This window comes from Pteropus vampyrus, unplaced genomic scaffold, assembly GCF_000151845.1.
Source record: "Pteropus vampyrus isolate Shadow unplaced genomic scaffold, Pvam_2.0 Scaffold205, whole genome shotgun sequence".
Lineage (NCBI taxonomy): Eukaryota > Metazoa > Chordata > Mammalia > Chiroptera > Pteropodidae > Pteropus > Pteropus vampyrus.
In genome coordinates, this window is record NW_011888986.1 from 2,180,893 (window position 1) to 2,191,026 (window position 10,134).

At 38.8% G+C, this 10,134-nt stretch overlaps 1 pseudogene; it reads right to left on the bottom strand.

Moving 5' to 3' along the window:
* Positions 1-9,689: 9,689 nt before the first annotated feature.
* Positions 9,690-9,808, bottom strand: LOC111746939 (annotated as a pseudogene).
* Positions 9,809-10,134: the final 326 nt, after the last annotated feature.

Consider the following 10,134-nt stretch of genomic DNA (forward strand, 5'->3'; position numbering starts at 1 on the left):
GAATGCTGAGTTTCACTAATCCTTATCAGTACCCAGAAGACCTGAGTCACAGTTTCAAAGTAATTATCTAAGTCTAAGGGAGAGGGTCTTTCTCCGAAGAAAGGAGGAAAGAAAAGACTTAATTAGGTTTACTAAAAAGATGAAGAATTTTGTAAATGATGGCCTGTATCAGAACCAGCGGCCCATTGGCTGGCCTCAGACCATGACTGCCCTGAGAAAGGACCCCAGGATGCTGGCCGACAGACTCCAAACTCTTAACTGTGCCTGGAGTGGCGTCAGTGCAGCCATGGTTGGTGTTTCAGATGGGGATGTTTTCACTAGTTTCTGGTGTTCTGGTGGGACTTCTTGTCCTACCGGCTGCTTTGGAGCATTCTAAGCAAAAGGCTTTCCCTTGTGAGGAAGTCGTGGTCAGTGGCAGTGGTCAGGCACTTGGCCTTTTTACAAGACAAAAAAAATCATTTTCTCTTGTCTTATGGAAGATGTTGATAAGAAAGAAACTCTTAAGTGCTGCCCGGGAAAGGTGGTCTATCGTTAAGAAAAATCTCTTGCCACAGTTAAATGGCACAACTTTTTTCATATTGGACCTCTTTCCTGCTCTAATTCACCCATTCAATAAGCACCAGTTCTGCATCTCAGAGCTGCAGGAAAATCTGGAGCAACCCACATAGTAGTGGGAGACTTAAAGGAAAGGTTTCAGTATGCTCATCATTTTCTCATCTCTTTAAGTCTGGATAATCAATGATCACAAGTCACGTGTACTTAAGGTGGACGCCCAGAGGGCCATTTGGCCTTAGTGAGCCCAGAGTCCCTGCTCTGCACCAGCCTGATGCCTGAACCAAGTAAGATGACAATTAAACACAAACTAATCTAGTTTCTAGTTTCAGAGGGTGGCTCTGATGCATGGATGAGGGACCCATGCAAAGTATCAAATAAAAGACAATGCTGATGGCAATTATAAATGATCTGCAACATCATTTTCTTTCTTTTTTGTTAAATTTCCCAAGGAAACACTGATTTCTCCACATATCTTTTCTATTTTATCTAGGGAACTGCATATAAAAGTAGTTCCTCTTGTCAATGCACATTTATTCCACTTTCACACTAACTTTCAAATAAATACATTTGACAAAAATTAATTTTGTCGACACTATCGCTAGCCCTAGCTATTTTTTATGTTATTTAACTGAATATTTTATTGTAAAGAAGTGGTTTCATTAGAACTTTGAACAGTTGTCTTTGCTGTAAAGTTATCTTCCTACATTTTTAATACATTTTAGAAAGTAGACTTTATTTTTTAGAGTAGTTTCAGGTTCACAGAAAAATTGAAAGAAAGTATAACGATTCCCAATATACCCCCTGCCCCCACACATACCAAGCCTCCTCCATTATCAACATCCCATGATTGTGGTGCATTTCTTAAACTGATGAACCTACACTGACATGTCATCATCTCCTAGAGTCCAGTTTATATTAGGGTCGCTCTTGGTATTGTACATTCTAGGGGTTTGGATAAATGTATAATGACATGTATCCACCTTTATAGTATCATACAGAGTAGTTTCCCTGCCTTAAAATATCTCTTGTGCTTCACCTATTTATTCTTCCCTTCCCCTTAAGTCCTGGCATCCACTGAGCTTTTCATTGTCTCCATACTTTTGTCTTTTCCAGAATGTCATATAGTTGGAGTCATAAAGTATATAGCTTTTCCAGACTGGCTTCTTTCATTCAGTAATATGCAGTTAAGTTTCCTCCATGTATTTTCATAGCTTCATAGCTTATTTCTTTTTAGTGTTGAGAGATATTTCATTATCTGGAAAATAGCAATTTTTATAAAATTAGTTTAGAAACTACTCCTTACACCTAATGTATGTGGAAGTAGAGAAGGTAAGTGTTATGGAGCTGGGGGTGTGTGTGCTATGACTTACTTTTTTTGGTCCTATTTCTCAAGGTGTTCCGAACTCCAGTGTACAGAGGAGTACAACTGATAGGGTGCCCCTTAGATATTAAGTGATGTCCTTATAAAAACAGTCACAGGGATGTAAAGTACATCATAGAGAATATAGTCACTAATACTGTAATAACTACATGATGTCAGGTGTGTACTAGACTTATAGGGGTGGTCACCTAGTAAGTTAATCACTACATCTAATCACTATATTGTACACCTGAAATTAATATAATGTTATATGTCAACTGTAATTAAAACATTTTTAATTAAAAAATTTAAAGCATTATACAATAGTAATATATTTCTTAAATTGATAATAGATTTTTAAAAAATTCCATCAGGCAATGAAAGATAAAATTTTAACAAAATAACCTCCTGATATTATTAGCCTAATCAGCAACTGCCTTCCTATCTTGTAATTTTTTGTTTTAAATGAAATAGGGCCTACCATGATATTTTCTAAATTCTTTTTTTCTCCTCACCCATCCTTGTAAATTACATTAGTTTGAAATTTTCTTCACTCGTGGTTTTCTGTCTGGGACTAAATAAATGTTGGTGCTTCTTTCAGCAAGAATGAAATTTTCTTATGCATATATAATCCATAAAGAAGTTTATTCACCCGAGAGTTCACAAGGACCTATGACTACAAATTATTGCTATACTCTTTTTGTGCGTGTGTGTGGCTAAATAATAATAGGTGACATTTATAGAGTGCTTACTATGTGTAGGGTAATGTGCTAAGTATTTTACACATGCTAATTAATTTTGTTTTTACAACAGCTTTAGGAGGCACTTAGAATTATTATCTCCACTGAATAATAAGTAAATTGAGGCCCAGAGAGACTGAGGGGCTTGTCCATGGCTCCCCAGGTGGAAGTCACAGAGCTAGAAATCTAAACTCTGCTAGGCTACTGGAATATAAATTTCAGTTTACCACAATTGTCCTGAAACCAGGGCAGTGTAGAGTTGGCCACCATTCAAAATTTGGGATTATTAAGGACTGTAGGGGATCAGAAATCCATCCCAAAATATGCCACTTTAGCATATGGATTATTTTGAGCTGAAAGAAATTGGGAAGTAGCAGATACCAAACAAAGCTCTCTGCCCTCCTCCATCTGCCTAAGAGGAGGATGTAAATCCCCACTTATAAAGTGTACCAGGAAGAGTATGATCTGGACTGTTAATCATGAGAGAAGGCTCTAGACTCCTACCAGCCTAGAGATGGCAGGAGAAGAATCTACATAACAAACCTACTAAAACAACCCTTGACTTCCATGAGTTCCCCTACATATTCACCTTCCCAAGCGTGCCATCTCTAAAGCCTGAACACCCTTTCCTGAGAGTTGTCACTTCTCGATGGATTTATAGTTGTTTGTTAATGTGAGGAGAATAAATTTTCCCTTCCCTTCTCTGGTTCTTTTGGCTGGTGGAATAATTAAAAAGACAAAACACTGATTAACTGAGACTGAGAAAATCAAATTTAATTTCTTGCACATAAGAACCTGACATACATGAGTCAGAGACCCTACATACTGGCGAGATTCAGAGCCAGAAAGGTAAATGAGGTATATATGACATCTTGAGCTAAGAATGGGGGCTCAAGTCTTCAGAGGGGAGGAAGGTCACTGCAGAATGATCAGAAGAACAGATACTCTATAATCAGTAGTTTGCCCTGATGTATAGATAGGTCATAAAAAATTTGTGGGGGCTAAAAAATAGTTAATACTTTTTCTCCCAGTTTTTAAGTTCTTCTAACTGGGCTAATAATCAAATTAACAGAGACAGATTAACAGGGAAAATTAAAATGTTTAATACATGCATATGGAGAATTCACATGAGTAAAAATTCTACTGCAGTAAGGCAACACTGTGTATATACGACATTTTCGAATAAAGGAAAAAGGGGGAATGGGTTTTAGATTTCGGAAGTGAGATGGGCAATTTATAGGTACATGAGGAAGGGTGGAACATACATGGCAGGCAAATTCTTGCTGGGCAACTCAGAAACAATAGGATACAGAGGATATCTAGCTATAATGCACCTGCATGATGTCTTCTTATTTACTATAGTTAGTTCAAATTAAGCTAAGGCAGCATTCTAAGATTTACTTCCCAAAGCAGGTTTCTCTGTCTGAAGCTCTTAGACAGGAAAGGAAGGGAAGGGCCAAAGCTTCTTTTTGAGGCTTGTTTCTTAATAAACAACTTAAAGTTAATATCCCAAAAAGCAGCCACAGGATGGCAAAATTTTGGTTCCTTTCACACTATTTCTGGTAACAACTCTTATTATGGGCAAGGCTCCCAATTTAGATTCTTCTAAGTAGTTAAGGGGGTAGCAGAAGTATCTCTTGAGCCCAGAGGGTCTCATTGCCTTTAGCTCAAAATAATGTACCTACTACAGAAGCGCATCTTGGAATGACTCGTTTTGAACCCCTGCATTAAGATGCTACACAAGCCCAAATTCTAATCATCCTTTTGAGTCATTCATCACTGAGTTTCCCCTGTCTATGTGCTCTGCACACATTAATAAACTGTCTCTTAATCTGTGTCTTGTCACTCTAATTTGCATTGCCATGCCAACAAGAAGCTCATGGAGCCACAAAGTGGTGTCTTCCTCCACATTCTGAGAGGAAGAGTGGGGTTTGTTCATTCGCTAAATCTTTTGGAGCATCTATATGCCAGTGGTCAGCGAGGCACTGGAAAAGTACTGGGATTAAACAAAACAGCAAAACAAATTCTACTATGATCAGGTGTGGAAGGAGAGAGAAAAGAGAAAAGCTTCTCTGACTTAACATTCTCCCCTTTCCTTCTTTCTTCTCCCTATGCTGTGCCCCAGCTCTCCCCATCCTCTGTTTCCTTGGGGCCCTGGGAGTGTTTGCTTTTTCACCTCCAGTCCCAGACAAGTCTCCTCAATAGTGGGGATAAATCCTAAGCATTTTCTTGGAGCCTGTTTGAGGACTAGAGAGTTCTCACTCTTAGGGCTTAGTATGCAGATCACCCAAACATTGTGCAGATGACTCAGGCTGTTTCACTTCTTTTAAATTTCCCTGGCTGGTTTGTCCCTTGGAGCAGATTATAGTTGTACTTCCAACAAAATGGACGGAGCAAAACTTTTGATGGTTCATATCTCTGGACAGAGGAATGGACAGATTCCCACACTGCTGGAGAAGCGACTTGTCTCACCTGAAAATACACTTTTGCCTCTTCTATTTCCATAAGTAAACATATATGTATGGGAGTCAAGATGGCATAGAAGATAGACACTGTGCTCGCCTTCTCTCATGACAAAATCAAAATTACAACTAAACTGCAGAACAATAATCACTGGGAGTCATTTGAGGTCTGGCTGAACAAAAGTCCTACAACTGGGGACATACAGAAGAGGCCTCTTTGAGACCGGTAGGAGGGGCGGAGACACAAAACTGGCTGGTCCCACAACTGCAAGTGGCAGTTGGGAATTGGGAGGAATATCTTGGCTACTGAGGTCCCCCCAGAGGAGCGAGGGGTCCAAGCTCCACACCAGGAACCCCAGACCAGGATCCAGTGCCAGGAATAGAAGTCACAACAACCTCTGGCTATGAAAAACAGTGGAGATTGAGGCTGGATGAGACAGAAAGCAGCTGGAGTCACAGACATTCCTTCACCAGCACATGAACTTACTTGCTGGTCAACTCACTGGCTCTGAGCTCCAGCACTAGGGCAGCAGCGTGAAAGGTGCCAGGAACATACAAGAAGAAACTGAGTTGTCTGGCTTCAGGCTAAGGCCTGAGAGGCAGCTTTCTCCCAGACAGAAGTGCTGGCAGAATTCATTGTTCCTTTGCTGAGCTCTGCCTACTCCCAACATGCAGACATAGCAGCCACCATAACTGAGTCTCCATCAACCTGGCTAACACTGGCTGCCCTGCCCTGGTGATGTCCTGAGACTCTGCCCCACCCAACTTTCCAGTCCACCAAAGCCTTTTCCAGTGGATTTCCCATACAAATGATTTGTCTTGGCCCATGCTTCAGACGTTTCTAAAATCTCTCAAAGATTTGCAAAACTCAAACAAGCAGCATCTGGCCCCAGTATGCCCATATCTCTTGCTGAGCAGCCCCAAGCTCAGCACTAGTGGCAGCCATCCTCAGTTCATGGCTTCGCCTCTTGATGCACCTCCAGGCCCAGTGCAGATAGCACACCCAAGTAACTGGCTTCAACCAGACCTGGAGCACCACCCAGAACTTCATCTGAGGAGGACACCTGACAGGCAGACTGGGGAGGCACTAGAGCCCTGCTAAAGTGAATGCTGCTCCATAGGGTTGGCCTCTTGCTAGCCAATCCTCACAACTAGACATCCTGAGGGTCAATTCTTCCCACATATGTGTCAACAGCAACCAAAGCTCAACTACAGCAAGAGGGCACACACAACCCATACAAGAGACAAACATAGAGCACCAAGCTCAAATGACCAGAGAAGGCTGTGCCACTAGGCCATTATACAAGGCCACTCTACTAAGACCAGAAAACATAAGAGCCCTATCTAATAAGGCCACTCTACTAAGACTGGGAGACATAAGAGCGTTACCTAATACATAGAAACAAACATAGGAAGGCAGTCAAAAAGGGGAGACAAAGAAATATGTCTCAAATGAAAGAACAGAACAAAACTCCAGAAAAAGAACTAAACTAAATGGAGACAAGCAATCTATCAGATGCAGAGTTCAAAACACTGGTTGTAAGGATGCTCAATGAACTTAGGGGAACTCAGTGAGAACTTTAACAAAGAGATAGAAAAGAGATAAGAAAGACACAGAAAACATAAAAATAAAGATACAAAACATAAAAAAGAACCATTCAGAAATGAAGAATACATTAGAGGAAATCGATAGATTAGATGAAGCAAAGGATCAAATTAGCAATTTAGAAGATAAGGTTGCAGAAAACATCCAATTGGAACAGCAACAAGGAAAAAGGACCTCCCCCCGCAAAAAAGGTGATAGTTTAAGGACTCTCTGGGACAACATCAAGCATACTAACATTGCATCATAGGGGTACCAGAAGGAGAAGAGAGAGAGCAAGGGATTGAAAACCTATTTGAAGAAATCATAATGGAAAACTTCCCTAATTTGGTGAAGGAAATAGACACACAAGCAGGAATTTCAGAGAGTCCCAAACAAGATGAACCCAAATAGACCCACACCAAGACACACCGTACTTAAAATGCCAAAGATTAAAGACAAAGAATCTCAAAAGCATCAATAGAAAAGCAGTTAGTTACCTACAATGGAGCTCTCATAAGACTGTCAACTAATTTCTCAACAGAAACTTTGCAGGCCAGAGGGATTGGCACAAAATGTTCAAAGCGATGAAAAGGAAGTTCCTACAACCAAGATTACTCTACCCAGCAAAGTTATCATTTATAATCAAAGGACAGATAAAGAGTTTCCCAGACAAGAAAAAGCTAAAGGAGTTCATCATCACCAAACCAATATTACAGGAAATGTTAGACGGATTTCTTTAAGAAAAAGAAAAAAGTCATGTATCAAAAATATGAATAATGAAATGGCAATAACTACATATCTATCAACAATTACTTCAAATGAAAAAGAATTAAATGCTCCAATCAAAAGATAGGGTGGCTGACTGTATAAGAAAACAAGACCATTACACATGCTGCTTACAAGAGGCTCACTTCAGATTAAAAGACACATAGAGTCTGAAAGTAAAGGTATGGAAAAAGATATTTTATTAAAGTGGAAACAAACAAATAAAAAATCTAGGTAGCAATACTTATACCAAACAATAGACTTTAGAACTAAGGCTATAACAATGGATAAAAAAGTACCCACTAATTCCACTTTTGGATATTTAGCTGAACAAACCCAAAACATGACTTCAAAGAGACATCCACATGTTCATCGCAGCTTTATTTACGATAACCAAGATATGGAGGCAAACTGGGCTTCTATCAATGGAAAAATAGATAAAGAAAAGATGGTGCATATATACAATAGACTATTACTCAGCCATAAAAAAAAAAAAAATGAAATATTGTCATCTGCAACAACATGGATGTCCCTAGAGAGTGTTGTGCTAAATGAAGTTAGACAGTAAAAACCAAATGTCAAATATTTCACTGACATGTGGAATTTAAAGAACAAAATAAACAAACAAAACAGAAACTAATTCATAGATACAGGGAATATTTTGATGGTTGCCAGATGGGAGGGGGGTGTGGAGGCAGGTGAAAAAAGAGAAGGGATTAAGAAATAAAAATTAGTAGTTACAAAATAGTCATGGGAATGTAAAGCATAAGGGATATATTCAACAATATTGTAATAACTATGTTCGGTGTCAGTAGATTACTAAATTCATTGGGGGTAATTACTTTGTAAGTTATATAAATGTCTAATCACTACATTGTATACCCGAAACTAATAATATTACATGCCAACTATAACTGAAAAATAAAAAATATTAAAAAAATATATGCATGCAATCGTGAGCACGCACCCACCCACACACACACACACACACTCACACATGCAACTGGCTGCTCAAATTTAAATCTGCTGGTTCACAAAGACTCTTTCCTTGACCAAACAGTAGACAGGCTCCTCATCCTTGGCCTGCAGAAGACAATATTTTCAAAGAACTCTGTAAGTCAGTTTAGCCAGATTCCCCCACTTTTGACATCTAATCAAATATCTCATCCCCTACTTTGATGTCTAATCATCCTCACTGGGTTCAGCAAGAGTCTTGTTGAGTCAGTTTAATGAGAAGCCCCACATGGATTCTCCTCTCAGTGATTTTCTACCCACTGAACCCCCAATGTGATCATTGGCTGTCAACCCCAAGCCATCTTTTTTTGTATTTAGAGTGGGGCTCAATCTCTTGCCCTTATTGCAATAGTCTTGAATAAAGTCTTCCTTACCATTTGAACAAGTGTCAGAATAATTTAATTTAGCTTGTGTGAGAACGAAACAGAAGTAGCCTAGTTGCTGCTTGTCATTCTGTTCCTTCAAGTGACTGGACTACAGCCAGTGTGACTTTGGGGTGAAATCCAAACAAATAGCTATCAGGGAAGCACTGATTCTCACAGAAACCCGTACAGTGTTCTGAAGGTAAGGGGTATTTATGAAAGAGGGAATGTAAACAATTACATCAATAGATTGGAGGCATTTTTAGAATGAATGCAGATAAGCTAACATAGTGATGCTAATTCTAAAGAATGTTTTTAATCTTCAATATGGTAGTCATAACGTCTGATTTCTTGTTATCTTTGAGAACAGTTGTTTGGGATACAATGTTGCTTTAGGCCCAGATCAAAAGTTGTTTTGCCCTGTTTTAACATTTCAAAGGTTTGAAGAGTAAGAAGTGCAAGGCAGCTTTTCTGGGATGGCTACTCTGATTCCTTTTAAAAGTGGTTTCCTTTATATATATATTTTTTCAGCTTGTATGGAGAGAATACGTTATCTCTATAGCCAAAAAAAAAAAAAAATGGAATTCTAGGAGAAAAATCTTCTAGATATCAAATAAGATTTACAGAAAAAATGAATCTGAGTGTTAATATTTTACATTATGGTTTACACTATGATTTTTAAAAGTTCTATATAAAACCTAGAATAGAAAATATATAAAATTTTAAATTAACATTTTATTTGTTTGTTTGTTTGTTTATTTATTTTAGGCGAAGCAACCCTTGGTTGATCTCACAGATTGCAAAGACCTTGTCAGTTTCCAATCCCTTATTTATTTATTTTTTTAATGCCTACAGCACCTGGTCTTCCTAGATGGTCTCCCATCTAAATACTAACCAGGCCTGACCCTGCTTAGCTTCCAAAATCACAAGGGATTGGGCTTGTTCAAGGTAGCATGGCTGTAGACTAAATTAACATTTTAGATCATCTTTTAGAGTGTGATATCTTCTTGAGATGGAGACTAGAGACCAGAGCCCAACTGTCAAGGAAAATTAAGAAAAAGAGAGGTAGTGGTGTGGAGAGAGGAGCAGTGGCCTTTAAAACCACAGGCTTCACTAGAGAAACAGAGCTATAAATACCAGATCAGCTAACTCAACCAAACAAAATACACTCAAGTAGCTAGATTTTTTTTTCCTGAATTATAATGAATTTGTAGTTATTTGGGGAAAATATCAAGATTATCTATTTTTCTTCTAGGTGTTTATTAGAGCTTACTGAAGGATACCAGAATAT